We start from the raw sequence: 15,051 nt of genomic DNA, 5'->3' as shown, positions 1-15,051 counted from the left end.
TGACAGCATTTGGCACATATCCCTCTAAACCTTTCCAAATCATATACCCACCCACATGTCTCTTAAATGTTACAACTATACCAAGCTCTACTACTTCTGTGAAGAATTTTCTCCTAAATAAAAGTCAGAGCGTCCACCTATCAAATCGCATCAGACCTATCCTCTCTCCAAGGAAAGCAGGCCCAACATATCCAATCTTTCCTCAAAATTAATATGTCTCATCCCTGGAATCATTCTCATAAACCTCTTTGGTGCTGTGTCCAAAGACTTCACATTGTTCAGTTCTGGGTGCCCTGTCATAGGAACACAATACTTCAGCTGAGGTCTAACCAGTGACAAATTCAACGTAACCTCTCTGCTCTTGTAATCCATTAAATATATGAAATCTTTATTAACAGCTCTCTCTTCCTGCCCTAAACCTTTAATGGCTTATATACATACACACAAACATTTCTCTGTTCCTGCACATCCTTTAGATTGGTATCCTTTATACTATCTCAACATGTTTTTTGTAGCAAAGTGTATCACCTCACACTTCTCCACATCAAACTTCATTTGCTACTTACCTGGCAATTCCACTATGTTTATATCCCTTTGAAGCTCCATGCTGTCCCGCTCAATTTACAGTTCTCCCAATTTTTATGCCATCAGCCAATTTTTATGCCATCAGCAAACTTTGAAATTATCCTTTCCACAGCAAAATCTGGATAAGTAAGACATATCAGGAAAAGCAAAAATCCCTATACCAACCCCTGGGCAAATCCACTATTAACGTTCTCCCAGCTTAAAAGCTGGAAGAACCATTATACTGCCATGTTTAGACTCTCTATTTTCCTTGCAGATTTGTTGCTCTATATCTTCCCAGTAGCAGTTGGTCTACGTACTACATGAAACAGGGAAATTGCAGTTTTTATTCCTTAGATCTAGCCAAACTGATACTGTCCTTGAACACTCTGAAACATCTTTTTCCAGTAGTGCAATATGCTCTTTAACTAAAGACATTACCACTCAGTTTCTTTCCCCTTTTACTATCTTTCCTGAACACCCTGTAACCAGGATGTTCAACACCAGATGTATCCTTCCTTTAACCAGGACTCCATTTTCATCACTTCATAATCCTACAATGCTATGTGTCTACAGCTCTCCAAAATTAGTAACTGTACTCCATGAATTCACATACATGCAGTGTAACCCAGATCCCCATTGAGACATAATTAGAGATAATGGGAATGGCAGATGCTGGAGAAACCAAGATAACAAAGTGTGAAGCTGGATGAACACAGCAGGCCAAGCAGCATCTCAGGAGCACAAAAGCTGATGTTTCGGGCCTAGACCCTTCATCAGAGAAGTGATGAAGGGTCTAGGCCCAAAACATCAGCTTTTGTGCTCCTGAGATGCTGCTTAGCCTGCTGTGTTCATCCAGCTTCACACTTTGTTATGAGACATAATTAGGTTCCTTTTTCACTCTGACCCTACCTATTAACTTACTATTCTCTATTTTAGTGCTGTCCCTCCAGCAATGCACCAGAGTATTACTTTCTATTATTTTCTAGTGATTCCCACATCCTTGCTTACTTAGCTTAAATCCTCCCCAAAAGCACTGACAAAACTCACAGATGGAACTCAAGTCCTCGCACTGTTCAGCTTGTTCAAGTGTCATCTCCTCCAAGCCAGTCACAGTATTCTCGGGATCTGAACCCTCCCTCCCACATATTCTTTCCAGCCACACAGCCATCTACCATATCTTCCCTTTTTTATACCCACTTGCAGATGACCGAGGAGTAATCCAGAGATGGACTACTTTAAGGATCTTACTTGCTTATTTTCAACTCAGCTCCCTAAAGTGTCAGTGCAGAACATATTCCTTTTCCTACTTATGTAGTCAGTGCCAATGCGGTCCATAAACTGTGGCTGTTCTTCGTGCCCTAGAAAATTTTTCTGCAGCCATTCTGCGACATCCTTTATGCTAGCACCAGAAAGGCAACAAACTGTCCTGCGGTAAGGTTGACAATCACAAAAATGCCTGTCTAGTCCCATATGGAATCCTCCATCAATATTGTCCTTCCATTCTTCTTCTGATGGTGGTATGTGGAAGCTGATGTAATCTGCAGTGATTTCTGCAGTAAGTGTTGCTCAAGGAAATTCAGTTTAGAGTTGACGAGCTGGAGTCCTAGCTACAGGCACTACAATACAACAGAGAGGGGTCGATATACATGGGCACTGTTCCAAGCACACCTCTTAGATGAATTACATCAAGACTGGTCCGTGGTCAGGGTCAGGAAAGTGTTACTGTAAATGAGTCAGAGATTGGGATCCAAAATGTATCTTTGAAGGAGCCTCAGCCAGTGTTCTTGTCCTAAATTTAAGGTTCTTGCTCCCAATGTAGATGAGGACACAGATAAGAGTCATGGAGTCAGAGTTGTACAGTACAAAAACAGACACTTCAGTCTAATTCATCCATGCTAACCAGATATCCCAAATAAATTTAGTCCCATTTGCCTGCTTTTGGCCCATATCCCTCTAAACCCTTCCTAATCATTTACCTAATCAGATACCTTTTAAATGTTGTAACTGTACCAGTCTCCACCACTTCCTCTGGCAGTTCATTCTATACACACACCATCCTGTGCATGAACAAGTTGCCCCTTCTGCCCCTTTTGTATCTTTCTCCTCTCACCTTAAATCTACACCTTTTAGTTTCAAACTCCCCTAGTCTGGGAGAAAAATCTTGGCCATTCACCCTATCCATAATTTTATAAACCTCCAAAAGTTCACCCCTATCCCTCCAACAGTCCAAGGGAAACAGCCTCTGCTAATTCAGCCACTTCCTCAAGCTCAAACCCTCGAACACCGCCAATATCCTCGTAAATCTTTTCTGTATTCTTTCAAGTTTAACATCTTTCCTATAGCAGGGACACCTGAACTGAATGCAGTATTCCAAAAGTGGCCTAATCAATGTACTGTACAGCTGCAGCATAATATCCCAACTCTCATACTCAATGCACTGACCAATAAAGGCAAGTATACCAAACGCCTTCCTCACTATCCTGTCTACCACTAGCTCCACCTTCAAGGAACTATGAACTTGCACCAAAGGGTCTCTGTTTGGCAACACTCCCCAAAAGCCTACCATTAAGTCTAAGTCCTGCCACAATTTTCTTAGCAAAATACAAGACCTCACACTTATCTAAATTAAACTCCATCCACTGCTCCTCGGCCCACTGGCCCATCTGATTAACGATCCATTGTACATTACGATAACCTTCTTCACTGTCTACCACGGACTCTGGTGTCATCTGCAAACTCACAAATCATTCCTCCCATATTCACATGCAAATCATTCACATAAATGACAAAAAACAATGGACCCAGCACAGATCCTTGCAGCACACCGCTTGTCACAGACTTCTAGTCCACAAAACAATATTCCACTGCCATCCTCTGACACTTACTTTCAAGCCAATTTGTATCTTAGATTCCATGTGATCTAACCTTGCTAGCCAGTCTATCACGCAGAATCTTGTTGAACGCCTTACTGTATTCCTAGAGACAACCAAAGAGACTGTGCTGCCTTCATCTTTATCACCTCTCCAAAAAGTCAACTAAGTTTGTGAGACATGATTTCTCACACACAAAGCCATGTTGATTATCACTCATCAGTTCTTGCCTTTCTAAATACAAAGATTCTGTCCCACAAAACCCCCTCCAACAACCTACCCAGCACTGACCGAAGGCTCACCAGGTGATACTTTCCTGGCTTTTCCTTACCACCATTCTGAAATAATGGCATGACATTAGCATCCTCCAGTCTTCCAACACCTTACCCATTGCTCTTAATGGTACAAATATCTCAGCAAAGGGCCTAGCAAACACTTCCCACCAAGTTCTGGGATACACTTCGGGTTCCAGGGATTTGTCCACTTTTATTTATTTTAAGGTGTCCAGCATCTCGTTCTCTGTGATATGAACACTTTTAAGATTTCACTGTTTATTTTTCCAAGTTCTCTACTTTCCATATCCTTCTCTACTGTAAATACTGATTGCCAGAGGATGAGGAAACTCACTACAGCAACATTTTACAAAGCTCCATTCACATAGGAGGAGAAGAGAAAAATGTAGAAGTAATAGGATATAACATTGATTAGGGAATATGTCACTAAGGATGGTCCAAAATTTTGCATTGTCTGCCTGGTGCCAAAATTCAGGACATCTCTCCTGGCCTAGAAAGGAAATTAGAGCTGGAAAGGAAACAATCCAGCTTTTGTAGTTCATTTAAGTACCAAGAACACAGACTAGATTAGAAATGAGATTCTCCTGAGGGATTATGAGAAATTTGGGGCTAAAATGAACGGCAAAAGCATAATGATAATAATCTCCAGTTACTGCCTGAGCCACATGCAAATTAGCAAAGCGTAAATAAGCTGAGACAGATAAATGCATGGCACAGAGATTGGTGTGGGAGAAATGGGCTCTGATTCATGGAACACTGGCACCAGTACTGAAGACAGAGAACTGTTTGACTTGACAGGCTTCAACTGAAACATATAGGGTTTTAAACTTGGGGGCGAGGGGAAAGAACAGAATTCAATTGAAGATCGCAGGGTACTGAAGAGACAAAGAATAATCAAAGTAAATTGGAAAGGGTGCATTAAAGATTCACAAGGATGTTAATCAGGTCTGGAGGGTTTGAGTTATAAGGAGACTTCATATGGTCAGACTTGTTTCCATGGGAAGTTCAGGGGTGACCTTATGTGGGTTTATAAAATCTTGAGAGGCACAGATAAGGTGAATAGCAAAGGTCTTTTCCTTAGGGTAAGAGGAAAATTCAAAGCAAGAGGGCATAGGTGAAAGGGGAAAGATTTGAGAGGGACCCCTGGAGCAACTTTTTCACTGAGGGTGGTATGTATCTAGTATGAACTGCCAGAGAAGGTTGTAGATGCAGGTACAGTACAATTAAAAAGACATTTGTACAGGTATACGAATGGTAGGAAAGATATGAAAGGATATGTGCCAAATGCAGGCAAATAGAAACAGTTCAGTTTAGGAAACCTGGTTAGCACAGACAAGTTGGATTGAAGGGTCTATTTCTAAAGGTCTGTATGACTTTATGACTCTGCAAACTAGCAGAAATCATTTGTAGGAGAGCAGCAGAAATTAGAACGAGTAATAATAGTTAAATGTCAAAGTTTAAGGCTATTTATCTAAATGCATGATGTTGAGGTGCCAATGTTGGACTGGGGTGACAAAGTCAGATACCACATGACAGCAGGTTATAATCCAACAATCTTGTGTCTTCAAATAAACCTGTTGGACTATAACCTGATGTCGTGTGATATCTAACTTTATCTAAATGCACATAGCATTTGTAACAAGATCGATAAGGTGAAAACGTGGACAGAAGTAAATGAACATGTTTGAAAGCTATTAGCGAGACATGGGTGGCAGGTTCAACACAGAGGAAATTAAAAATCGGCAAAAAAGAGAAAAGAAGCAGAGTAGTGTGTTAATTAAGGACTGTGTCAGTACATTTGCCGGTGGTAATACAGGTACACTAGATCTTGATGTGTAATCAGTTTGGATGGAAACAAGGAATAGCAAGGAAAATAAGTCATGGTGGGAGTCATCTATATGTCTCTCAAGAGTTGCCGCACTGCAGGGCAAAGTATAAATGATCAGATAACAGGAACACATTAGAAAGCCCCGGGTCACAGCGTGAGGAGCCAGGATTGGATTCGAGCCTCAGAAATCGTCTTGTGGAGTTTGCACATTCGCCCCTTGTCTGCGTGGGTTTCCATTGGGTACTGTGGTTTCCTCCCACTATCTAAAGGTGGACAAGTTAAGTGGATAGGCCATGCTAAATTACCCACAAAGTGCTCAGAGATATCTAGGTTGAGTGTGTTAGCTATGGGAAATGCAGGGTTAGAGGGACAGGGTAGGGGGATGGGTCAGGTGCTCTTTGAAGGATCGGTGTGGACTTGTTGGGCAAAATGGCCTGCTTCCACACTGTAGGGATTCTGGGTGTATTAAAAACAAGAAGGTATGAGACCCTTGGAGGATCCAATGGGCGAAACTGATAACGGGAACAAATGAATGGCACAGACAAAAATAAACATTTTACCTTGGTCATTATGGTGGAGGACACTATAAACATCCTAAAGATATCAGATAAGCAAGGTGTTAAATGGGAGGAAAGGTCTCATAACAATTTCTATCACAAGATGAGCACTTAAGAAACTAATGGGACTGAAGGCAGAAAACTTACCAGGATCCAATGGCCTAAAGGTTTTAAAAGAAATTACTGCAGAGGAAGTCAAGGCGTTGGTTGAAATAGTTCAAAACTAACTGAAGTTGAGAGGGTTCCAGCAGTTTGGCAAACCACTAATGTCACATCCCTATTCAAGAAGGGAGGGAGACAGAAATCAGGAAACTATGGAAAATAAAGACCAAAAGAACTGTGGACACCGTACATCAGAAACAAAATCAGAAGTTGTGGAAAAGCTCAGCGGGTCTGGTAGCATCTGTGAAGAGACATCGGAGTTTATGTTTTGGGTCCAGTGACCTTTCCTCAGAACTGATGATAGCTAGAAAAATGTTGGTTTATATGCAGAATATAGGCTAGGGTGAGGGCGTTGAAGAGGGTCAGGAGTAAACGATAGATGGGGATAGAGCCCAAAGAGAGAAAGAAATACAGTCGGACAGACAAAGGAGTGGATAACAATCTGGCTCAGAGGATGAATAGCTGTTAATGGTGGCTGTTAGTGGCTAAAAATAGGTAGTGTGTAACATGCAGTCTATGTGATAACAAAGACTGGTGTGTGGGGTAGTGGGCTAGGACATGGCAGAGTTCTGACCATAAAATTATTGAACTCGACATTGAATCCAGAGGGCTGCAGGGTCCCCAAGCAGCAAATAAAGGTGAGCTGAGTTGAGCTAGAACACTGCAGCATGCCTGAGACAGAGATGTTTAGCATATTTAAACTACTGATTGGTTGTTGTATGCTACAAGGCTGTAAAACAATCCTTGTTTAATTGCATTCAAAATCTCATTTATTCTTTGAGAGTATCAAAACTCAAATATTGTATTACACCTCAGCACTCATGTTTCCTACTCCATAATACAACGTAATCATTCATAACTACTAAAGTGGCAGGCAACTTGAAGCTCAGGGTCTTTTTTTGCAGGCAGAACGTAGATGTTCTGCAAAGCAGTCACCCAGTCTACGCTTTGTTTCCCCAATGTAGAGGAGAACACATTGTGGGCAATGAATGCAGTAGACTAGATTGTGAGAAGTGCAGATTTAATGCTGCTTCATTAGGAAGGTACGTATGGGCACTTGGATACTGAGGAAGGAGGAAGTAAGTGGGTAGATGTTGCACCTTTGGTGGTTGCAGTGGAAGGTGTTATCTACAGACCAGCTATCCTAACATCTGTCATTGGGAAATACGAAGGAAAGACAAGTCATTTAGAAAAGTTTAACCCAAGTAGAGTCAAAATGGTTTTGAGAAAGGCAAATGGAGGTTGACAGATTTTTCTAGATTATAACGAAAAAAGTTGGAAAAGGGGGAGCCAGAAGATGTAGTGTATTTGGATTTTTAGAAGGTGTTTGGTAAGGTGTCACATAAAAGATTACTGTACAATACAGGAGTTCACAGTATTGGGAATAATCCATTTAGCATGAATTGAGGGTTTATTAACACTGTTATGACATGCAGACAGGCAGCCAAATCAAAGCAGCCTCCCAATCACTGTATTCACAAAACAGTAAAATTAAAATATTCAAAGACACTCAAGATTGACCCCAATGGTCCCAGGCCAAACATCTTGAATAACCAGTAGCAGACTTTGTGAATAATCAACACAAGAAACGAGTCTTACAGTTTCAACAAGAATTAACAATTTATTATTAATACAGTAGCTTTAGCTGAACGAAGTTAAACAATTTTATTTTAGCCACCACTGTCACAAAGACAGACAAACAGACACAGTTAAGTGATAAATTAAAAAGAAAAACAAATGAAATATAACTAGCCAGTTTACTTAAGCAGGCTCCACGATTCACCTCATCACTGGAACATGGAATTGTAATTTGCTTGGTCTCTGAAGACACCAGTCAATGCAAACAGCTTCCAGTAGATTCCATGAAATATTCACTTGATACTTATAACTGGAGTTCTCGTCTCCAAAATTACAATAAGTTGATAATGGGAAGAAAAAAATAACAATGCAATCAGATCTCCTTTCTGTAGTTTCACAGCCACAATCCTTCAGACAAAAAGGATAGGGTGACTGAACACCTCAAAAATTTTCAGTTCATCAGAAAGAGCCAGCATGGATTTATGACAGATAGGTCATGCGTGACAAGCCTTATGGAATTATTTTGAGGAAATGACTATGGTAATAGACAGGGGAATGTCAGCGAGTATTGCTTATCCAACTGTCCCGAAGGAATTTGATAGTTAAGAGTCTCACGTAAGAGACTGTTAACTAAGATAGATGCTCACAAAGTTGAGGATAAATTACTGACATGGTGGGGAAATTGCATGGGTGGCAGGTGATGGCAAGTAGAGATAACGGATAGGTACTCAAATTGGCAGGTGGTGACCAATTATGTTCGAAGGATGTGTTAAGGTCTCAACTATTCACATTATTAATGACTTGGATAATACTGTATCAAGTCATATATCTTAAACTTATTGATGATACAAAGTTAGGCAGCATTGTAGACAGCATAACAAAAAAATTACAAATGGATATTGATAGACTAGCTGAAGGGGTAAAACTGTGGCACATGGAAACTCATCGTAAGCGAGTGTGAAGTTATCCATTTTTAACCAAAAAGGACGGATCAGTGTATTTTCTAGATGTCCAAAGAGACCCGGGGATTCAAGGTACATAGACCTCCAAAATGTCACAAGCAGGTGCAAAAATAATCAAGGATAGAATGCTGGTCTTTATATCTAAAGGACTGGAGTATAAGGACGCAGATGTTCTCCAAAACCCTGGTTAGATCGAACGTTGAGTACTGCGAGAAGATCTGGGTAACACACTTCAAGAAGGATGTATTGACTATGGAAGGAGTATAACATAGATTCACAAGAACGATACCTGGACTTCAGGGGTTAAGGTATGAGGAGCCTATAAAATTAGTCCCGTTTTCTCTAGAATTTAAAAGGTTCAGACACGATCTGATATTAATATCAAAAGACAGAGCAGATGAAAATAAACTATTTCCACCGATTGAGAATTCTCAAACTATAGGGCACAATGTGAAAAATTAGGGCCAGAGAGGTGTAAGGAAGCCCTTCTACACACAGAGTACTACAGGTTTGAAGCCCTTTTCCTCCTGAAATGGTGGTCATTGTTAATTCAATTGTTAAAGTTAAACCGGAAATAGGCAAACTTTTATGAAGCAAATAGGTTAAGGGCTATGATCCAAAGGCAGATAGATGGAGCTAGGCGACAGACAAGCCATGATCTCACTGAATGGCAGAACAGGCTCGAGTGGTTGAATGGCCTATTCCTGTATCTGTATAAAACACAATTTAAAACCTGACCAAACTTTGTTTTCTTTTATTTTTAAAACATTTTCTTGTCAGGTTGATTGGCTTCTGTCAACATTCAAACATTTTTGAGTAGAAACACTTACATAGTACTTTGAACAAGAATCAATTGCTAAATAATCTCTAGGCCCAGCCTAAAACCTGTTTGTTAGATTTTTTTTGGAAAAAAGTTGCTGCTCAGAGTTCAAAGGTCCAAACTAAAAATGATAAAAACAAAAATAACAAGTTTTCAACTATGCAGAAGACAAAAAACTGGGATTAATGTGTCTTTTTCAGGTCAGAAACTGCCACAGGCATCAGTTTTAAGACCACAATTGTTTACGATCTATGGTTATGATCGGAGGAGAGGGCTGAATGTAAGTATCCAAATTTGTTGACAAAAAAAAAATACAAAAAAAGGGGCTGGAAGGTAGTTGTGATGAGGACATAAGGAATCTCCGGGGTATATAGGTAGATGGAGTGAATGAACAATAATCTAACAGGTGGTGTTTAATGTAGGAGAGTGCAAGGTCTGCCTTTTGATTTTTCCTACTAAAATGCATCAGTGTTATTTAAATAGACAGGGGCTCCAAAAAAAAAATGCAGCAGAGATCTGGAAGTTCTTCTGCACAAATCAAAACATAAGCATACAGATGCAGCAAGTAATTAAGATGGCAAACAAATTTGATACTTACTTCAAGGGAACTGGAGTTTAAAAACAGAAATGTCTTGTGACAAAGCATGGGAAAGGCTGCACCTGGAGTACTGCATGCAGTTTTAGTCCATGTATTTAGAAAAGATATGCCAGCATTGGATAAGGAGGTGTACAGTTGGATGAACACAGCAAACCAGGCAGCATCAGAAGAGCAGGAAAGGTGACGTTTTGGGTCTGAACCCTTCTAAACATATGGGTCCAGACCCAAAACGTCAGCTTCCTATTCCTCTGATGCTGCCTGGCCTTCTGTGTTCATCTAGCTCTATATCTTGTTATCTCAGGCTCCAGCATCAGCAATTCCTACTATCTCCATGCCAGCACTGGAGGTTGTTTAAAAAGATTCACTCGGCCGATACCTGACACAAAAGGGTTTACTCATCAAAACAGCTATTTATTACAGTCTGGAAGAATGACTGGTGATTGTATTTAATCATCCAAGATTTCCGAGGGAGCTTAAAAAGGTTAGATGTTGAGAAGATGCTTCCATTCATGGACATAATTACAGAATAGGGCACAATCACAATGTCAGAAATTCGCCACCCCAGAGAGTTGCAGAGGCTAGATCACTGAAAGAATTTAAAGTAGCAGAAGATGTATTTCTGAAATATCATGGAGTTGAGTGCTACGAAGCACCTGCATAAAATAAAAATTGAAGCCCGGGGCAGAACAGCCATGATCTTAAGGGGAGGATCAAGAGGCTAAATGACCTAATCCTGCTTCTATTTCTTATGAACTTATGTTCATGAGTCTATTGAGTTATACAGGACAAAGAGAGGGTCTTTGGTCCAACTCATCAATGTCAACCAGATATCCTAAATTAATCTAGTCCTATTTGCCAGCATTTGACCCATATCTCCTTCAACCCTTCCTATTCAGTTACGCATCCAGCTGGAAATGATACCAGCTTCCAGCACTTCTTCTGGCAACTCATTCCATACACTTTCCACCCTCTATGTGGAAAAGTTGCCCCTGAAGCTGCTCTTAAATCTTTCCCCTCTCACCTTAAACCTACTCCCCTACCCTGAGAAAAAGACCTTAGCTATTCACCCTGTCCATGCCCATGTCCATTTAGCAAACCTCTAAAAGGTCACACTTTAGCCCCTAATGCTCCAGGGAAAACAGCCCCGGCCTATTCAGTCTCTCCCTATAGCTCAAACACTCCGACCCCAGCAACATCCTTGTAAATCTTTTCTACACCCTTTCGAGCTTAACATCATTCGTACAGCGGGGAGTCCAGAATTGAACCGGTATTCCAAAAGTGGCCTAACCAACGTCCTGTACAGCGGCAACATTATCCCAATGCCTATGCTCAGTGTAAAAATTAAAAGAAAACTTCAGATGTTGTAAATCAGAAACTAAAACTGAAATTGTTAGAAAAGCTCAACAAGTCTGGCAGCATCTGTGGAGAGAATTCAGAGTTAACAATTCAGGTCAAGTGACTCTTCCTCAGAACTGCAAGGGTCACTCAACCAGAAACATTAAATCATGAAACCAACGGCTTGGCTCTTGTGGAACATCTTCAAAATCTATCATCTTCCCTGATGAAAATGAAAAACCAGTTAGTGAGCAGGACCGCTGGAGATTCTTGAGCTGCCTGCCTGTTTTGCTTGGACTGACTGGCAGTAACATGCTCCTTTTCTGCCAGCTTGATCCCTACTTGCAGTATCTCCACCTCACTGAATATGCTTCTGTGTAGTTCCTCTGCCTCGTGGTTGTACATCAGTGACCCACACTGCTTGAGCTTGGAAACCCAGAACTCAAACCCGTAAAGCTGGTGATACTTTCTGCACATGGGCATGTTTGTGACATGAGAAGTATCCATGACTCCCCACGGGATAGGCATTCTGGTAGATTTGTCCTACCATACCTTAATTTGTACTTTTAAGTTATTTTACTTGGCATAACATTAATTACTTTAACTTATTTTGGCCTTATTCTTGTACTATTAACCAAAACTAGAGATTAACGCAAAGTAGAATTTTTGTGGCATTATTCACAAAGCAGCTTCCATCCTCTGTCTATAAGTTGTCTCCTTCCCAGTGCTAGTTTGGAAATTTATGCCTTTCAAAGTTACTGGAGATGAAACAGTGCTCATCAGTAGTTGCCCGTGAACCAATCAACTTATGACTACCCAAAACATCTCTCAGACTTCTTTCTCTTCTTCTTGTACTGCTTTACCTGATAGCTGGCACCATACTGAGAAAGCTGTCCTGCTCCTGTTATAGTCTTCAAGTATTTTCTATGTTCATTCAAGAACACAGAGCTTTTGATTCAGGGCCTCATCCAACAGAACATATCTTCAACATTTTTTGCAACACACTAAAACAGGTTAACACAGACTACTTGCGAAATCCCTGAATTTACAACCTTCGACACAAGTGTTTGAACCAAATTAGCACACTTTGGAACTAATGACTTTCTCACCTACCTGTAATCGTTGGTTGGCAATTGCAAGTATATTCTGAATATGAGTGATATAACACACACCTGAGGGTAACCTATTAGAAAAATGCAGCTTCATATAACTTGGTTTAGGCAACACACTCATACAATAGCTCAGCATCTGTTTTGTTTTGGAATAATTCTATAATATTTGCTTAACAAAACTTGAACAACTACACCAAACAAGCTTGGCTGGTCAGAAGACAGAATAATTACTCAAGTAGAGCACACCAGCAGTTAACCAAAACAGCAACACAGCATTTCAGAATGATAAGATCACATAACATTTTAGACTGCAATTCCATCCGGTCTTGATGATGATCTTATGTTTTATGTGTAGAATTACTAAATTGAATGATTAAATGTAATGTACAGAAGTTATTCTTGAAGGGATTCAGAAATTGCCTATGCAACTGTAATTGATCACCATTGGGTATTTTATTTTAGCAATGCAGGTGACATTCCTACCCATCTAGGGAATTGTTCTGCATATTTGTCCCAAGGCTTATTCAGTGAACTAAGTCTCAAAAGCTATAAAAAGTTTAGTACCATTAATAAGAGATTTGGATTTATGATGCCTTACACAATCACAAGATCATCGTAAAGCACTTTCAAACTAACAAGCTATTCTTAAAGAGTAGACATTGTTTTAACTTGAGATATAGAGCAATCTATTAGGTACAGTTAGTTCACTTCAATAAGCATTTGTGATAATGACCAGATTATTCCTTAATCACATATAGATTAAGTCAGGAGTCACACATTAGATTATATCCAACTGGTTCACATGAAGTAACAAGCTTTCGGAGGGCTGCTCCTTCACCAGGTGGACATCTCTTTACATGATGAAAGAGCAGTGCTCTGAAAGCTTGTGACTTCAAATAAACCTGTTGGACTGCATCCTGGTGTTGTATGACTTTCTCCATCCCATCCAACACTGGCACCGCCACATCATGTTTAAAAGGATAAACTTTGATTGGTGCACAGCCCTGCTGCTCTTAGACATAAAATATCAGATGGAACTATTTCAATCGGAAAGGACAGGCTGGGCCAGTGTTTAACATCTAATATGAAAGACAGCATATCCACCACAGTGAAACTTCAATTGTACGGTACCAGAGAGCTAGCCTAGATTTTTGTGCTGTTTCTGGAATGACCTTTAACCCATAGCCCCTAGTCAAAGGCAAGAGTACCTCAAACAAAGCAACAGCGAATATCACATGGACCAGATGATTCAAGAAGCTCCATCGAAAGTTTGCATTTATGTAGTGCCTTTAACATAATAAAGTATTCCAAGGTATTTCATTACTAGATTCTCAGAATAATTACTGATAAATTCTTGCAACCCAAGAATGGAAATAAGTTTAATAGTTTTTACCAGTCAAGCAACTATTATGGCAATTTAATAAATCTTATAATTGCCATGATATCTTTAGAAATAGCTCTTTGCTTTTAAACAAAGAGGATCACAAAGATTAAAGGGAAGCCTGGACTGTTTGCTGGAAAGAAAGTGTGAGATGTTTATACTTGGACAGAATAGCAGCACCACCTATTTATTAAAATCTAGAGAGTGAGACAGAGAGCAAGAGAGACACTTCAACCCGTCCATGCCAACCAAGATATCTTAAATTAATCTAGTCCCATTTGCCAGCATTTGGCCCATATGGGTCTAAATCCTTCTTATTAATACAGCCACAGCAGCTTCCAATGCTGAGGTTTCTCCAAGGTTAGCTATGAATTTCATGGTCTGTTTAGTTTTCTTAGAGGGAAAACGATGTCCAGAGATACTTGTAATGACACAGCACAGACAGTCAGCTGTGCAGGCTGTCTGCGTCTTTTTTTTTCACGTCCCACATTGTACCTGACCTCTCTCTTGCCTCCTGTTTTAAAGTACCATTGTTTTGATCTTTTCCCCCAAAGTTCCAGAACAAGCTTATAAGCAGTAAATACTGCTCTAAGCAGATAAGGAAATCACCAACAATGAAAAACCTCAAAATTGAAGCAGCTCATAGCCACAACTTTCTCCCTTCCTCCATCTTGGAACACCAAGAATCGTTTCTCACCCTCCACCAAGGGAGAGGACCTGGCAGGGGGGGGTGTGGCAAGAGTCACGACAGAGAGGGGGAGAGAGTCCAGAGGGACAGCTGAGAGTGTGAATCAAAAGAGCACAAGCCAACAGTCGAGACAGGGCGTCAAGAGTCATAGAAACGTACAGCATGCAAACAGACCTTTCGGTCTAACTCATCCTTGTCAACCAGATATCCTAAATTAATCTAGTGCCATGTGCCAGCATTTGGGCCATATCCCTCCCTATTCATATGCCCATCCAGATGCCTTCTAAATGTTGTAACTGT

General features: G+C 40.4%; 1 protein-coding gene across 1 annotated transcript in view; it reads right to left on the bottom strand.

The window, feature by feature from the left end:
• The window catches only part of igdcc4 (immunoglobulin superfamily, DCC subclass, member 4), a 126,724-nt gene that overhangs the window by 104,796 nt on the left and 6,877 nt on the right, over positions 1-15,051 (bottom strand). The window lies entirely within an intron of this gene.

Source organism: Stegostoma tigrinum, chromosome 33 (genome assembly GCF_030684315.1).
Source record: "Stegostoma tigrinum isolate sSteTig4 chromosome 33, sSteTig4.hap1, whole genome shotgun sequence".
In the NCBI taxonomy this organism is placed as follows: Eukaryota; Metazoa; Chordata; class Chondrichthyes; order Orectolobiformes; family Stegostomatidae; genus Stegostoma; species Stegostoma tigrinum.
The sequence above is the reverse complement of the archived record's forward strand: the minus strand, read 5'-3'. Positions and strand labels throughout refer to the sequence as shown.